We start from the raw sequence: 4350 nt of genomic DNA on the forward strand, positions 1-4350 counted from the left end.
GATTTAAAAGCAAGATTAAACTCTATGGTGTTGAGTAGAAACAATTTAATAAAAGAGGCACAGAGTGACAGTAAACAGTTAAGGAAAGTTATAAAAATTGAATATGAATCATATTAAAGTGGATGTAAAAAGCTATATTAAGTAAAAATTGACAGACTAAAATAGAAAAATCAGCACTCATAGAGAATAAACATCCCTCTCCCAGTACCTGATAGAAAATGTAGAAAAAAAAATCAGTGAAGATACAAGAGATTTGAAAACCACCAACTTGATCTAGTTGACATTTAAAGAATGCTATACCGGCCACAGTCTTCGCGGAGAGTCACCGAGGTTTCCTGCTTCAACAGTGCTTGGACAGAACCCTGCGCTTGTCCCCCACTCCGGCCGGCCGCTCAGAACCAGCCCTCGCCACCACCTCACAGCGCCCTCCGACCGCCTCTCCCCAGCCGCCGGCCATGACGACCGCATCCCCCTCGCAGGTGTGCCAGAACTACCACCAGCACTCGGAGGCTGCCATCAGCCGCCAGATCAGCCTGGAGCTCTACGCCTCCTACGTCTACCTATCCATGTCATACTATTTTGACCGCGATGATGTGGCTCTGAAGAACTTTGCCAAATACTTTCTTCACCAGTCTCGTGAGGAGAGGGAACATGCTTTGAAACTGATGAAGCTGCAGAACCAACGGGGTGGCCGAATCTTCCTTCAGGATATCAAGAAACCAGACCGTGATGACTGGGAGGATGGGCTGAATGCAATGGAATGTGCGCTACACTTGGAAAAAAGTGTGAATCAGTCATTACTGGAATTGCACAAATTGGCCACTGACAAAAATGATCCCAATTTGTGTGACTTCATTGAGACGCTTTACTTGAACAAGCAGGTGAAATCCATCAAAGAGTTGCGTGACCATGTAACCAACTTACACAAGATGGGGGCCCCCGAATCTGGCATGGCAGAGTATCTCTTTGACAAGCACATCCTGGGAAACAGTGATAATGAGAGCTAAGCCTTAGACTGGCTTCCCATAGCCACGGGGATGACTTCCCTGGTCACCAAGGCAGTGCACGCATGTTTGGGTTACCTTTACCATTTCTATAAGTTGTACCAAAACATCTACAAGTTCTTTCCTTAGTACCATTCCTTCAAATAGAGTAATTTGTTACTCCTCTCGCCAAAATAAGAACGCTATACAAACAAGTGCAGCATATATGTACAAGTGCAGAGAACATTCACCAAGGTAGAAGGTATGCTGAGCCATAAGACCAAATCCTCAACAAATTTAAAAGAATTGAAACCATACAGTAATAGTGTATTAGTTTCCTAGGCCTGCCATAACAAAGTACCACAAACTGGGGAGTTTAAAACAACAGAAATTTACTGTTTCAGTTCTGGAGGCAAGAAGTCTGAAACCAATGTGTCACCAGAGCCAATCTCCCTCTAAAACCTGCAGTGGAATCCTTCCTTGCATTTTCTTAGCTTCTGGTGGTTTGTCAGCAATCTTTGACATTCTTTGGCCTGTTCATGCATCACTCTGATTCTCTGCCTTCACATGACTTTTGCCCTGTGCCTATCTTCACATGGCTGCCTTCTTATATGGACACCAGTCGTATAGGATTAAGGGTTCACCCGACTCCAATATGACCTTACCTTAACTAATTACATCTACATTGATTCTGCTTTCAAATAAGGTCACATTCTGAGGTACTGGGGGTTAGGACATCAGCATATCTTTTTTTTCAGGTGGGAACATATCTCAACCCATACCAAATAGTATGGAGAGATTCCCTCAATTTTGGAATTTCTGCAACATGTGTTAATAACCCATGGGTCAAAGAAGAAATCATAAGAAAAAATAGTGAATATTGGGAGCTGAACACCTACCATATATATCAATAATGGATATCCAAGTATCAAATTTTGTGGTATGTATCCAAAGCAATGCTTAGAATTTTATAAATATAAATAACTGCTAGAAAAATGATTTAAAAATTAATGACCTAAGCTTGTACCGTAAGAGCACTAGTAAAAGAGCAAATTAAACCTAAAATAATAGAAGGTAAATAATAAAAATAAGATCATAAATCAAGAAATAGGAAACAGATAACAATAGATAATAAAGTTAAGATATGGGGTTTGGGGGGAAAAATAATAAAAATTGTAGATACTAACCAGACTGATTAAGAAAAAAAGATATACATATTGCCTAAAGCAGTAATTAAAAAGGGAATATCATTAAACATATTAAAAGGACTACAGACATTAAAAGGGTAATAAAATAATATTATAAATCTGTTTATATCATTAAATTCAACAACCTAGCTAACTGGAGATATTTATTGAAAACCATGAATTACCCAAACTGACAGATGAAGAAATAAAAATTTAGAAAAATACTTTTCATTAAGGTAATTCAATTCATAATCAGAAACCACCTAAGAAAAGCAGAAAATAAAATGGGGAGAGCAAGATCAGGAGAGAGAAATAGAAAGAGAGGAGAAGAAGGAGGAAAAAAAAGAGAAAGAAAGAACGTAAGGATGAATGGGTGGGAAGGAGGAAAGAAAGCAGGGAGGAAGGAGGGAAGGAAGAAAACCTCCAGGCACAGTTTCATTAATTAATTAATCAAATATTTAAGCAATAAATAATGCCATATCTAAAATAAACTGTTTTCATAAATAGAAGTGGAGGAAATCCTTCCTAAATCAGCTAGCCAGGACATTAAAACCCTGATACCAAAAACTGACAAAAACATCACGGAAAAAGAAAATTTATACCAATATCCCTCATAAATATAGATGCAAATTCCCTTTCAAAATATCAGTAGATAATTTAAAGTAATGTACAAAAAGAATAATACACCATGACTTGTTGGGGTTTATCCAAGAAAAGCAAAGTTGGTTTGCCATTTGACAAAAAACATTTTAATCTACCATATTAACAGAATGAAATATGTATATATAAATATGTATACCTTCATAAGGCATTAGCATTATCTCCTAAAGTTGACAATAGACATATATATGAGCCAGAAATTCCCCTCCTACATATATACTAAAAAGGGTTTGTGTATTTTCAAGTACTGTGCACAATATCGACAAACTGGAAAAAAACCAAATGCTCATAAACAATAATGTAGATGAATTAACTGTGGTACAGTAAAATGCAGTATTATACAGTAGTCAAAACAAATGAACTAGCAACATGTAAAAACATGAAAGAATTTTGTGATAAAATGTTGAGGACAAATGAGTCTCCAAAGATTGCATACAGCATGATATACTTCTTTTATGAAATAAAACATCTTAAAAATATTTACTGTTTCAGAAGTTATAAACAAACCAAAAGAGACTCCTGGTTTCAACTTTGACATGTAAACAGCTAGGAGATAGCTATTTCCATCATTACAGAAAGAAAACTGCTGAACAAACTGAAAATTAAGGACTCTTCTTAGACCCATCAGAGAATTGTGATCACAGGGCAAACTGCCACTCTTGAAATCTGGAGAGAGAGATGAATAGAGAATCACAGCTGAAACCTGGAAACAAAAAGTCCTAGGAACACTTAAGTTGTAATTTTAACAAATTGTTTGAGGTTGAGTACACTAGCATGAGGGAGAACTCCTAAGAGCTGTGTTTTGGCATGTGTGTCGGGGGTACACTTTCATGGACTTTGCCTTCAGGAGCCCAATGAGATCCTCACAGTGAAAAGCCTGGAAAGATCCTCTACTGGCTCTGAAACAGGAAAAGGAAACATAACCATTTTGAAATATGCCAAGACTGTTCTCCAAAACAAAAGGAACTTTGCAGGAGAAAAGGCTTTACCAGAGCCTTATTACACCCTAGGGAGAAGAGCATTTATCCAATTCTACTCCCTCCCCCACCCCAAATCCTTCCTGTATTACCTAAGAGGAGAAATTAAGGCTAAGAAACATTGTTGCAAGTCACAGCTCAGAGACATGGACCCACTAAACGACTGAGATTTAATCATAAATTGAAAGAAACTTCTCCCATACCTTGCCACCATACCAAGAGGGATTGGTGTAACAGTGGCTTACAGTGAAAAGAGCTGCATAACAAAGACTTTATCCAAGTGGGAGTAATTAAGGAATTCTAAAGTCAACAAAGGAGACACAACAAGGTCATACAAGGACCTTACAAAGTTCCCTTTGTTTTGGACAACAGTTATGGCATATTTCGAAATGGTTGCTATTTACCAAAAAACACAATTTAAATAAAAGTAATCAGGTTCTAAAAAAAAAAAAGTAATCAGGTTCAAGGTAAAACAATGAAAACATTCAGTATGAAAAATACTAAGAGGAAATCTACTTTAACAGGACTGTTACTAAATCAAGC

General features: G+C 37.4%; 1 pseudogene; it reads left to right on the forward strand.

Annotated features, from left to right (window-relative positions):
- Positions 1-430: 430 nt before the first annotated feature.
- LOC113612438 (ferritin heavy chain pseudogene) lies at positions 431-1032 on the forward strand (annotated as a pseudogene).
- Positions 1033-4350: the final 3318 nt, after the last annotated feature.

The sequence above is a fragment of the Aethalodelphis obliquidens genome, unplaced genomic scaffold (assembly GCF_003676395.1).
Source record: "Aethalodelphis obliquidens isolate GAN/ISIS:26980383/991018 unplaced genomic scaffold, ASM367639v1 scaffold77, whole genome shotgun sequence".
Lineage (NCBI taxonomy): Eukaryota > Metazoa > Chordata > Mammalia > Artiodactyla > Delphinidae > Aethalodelphis > Aethalodelphis obliquidens.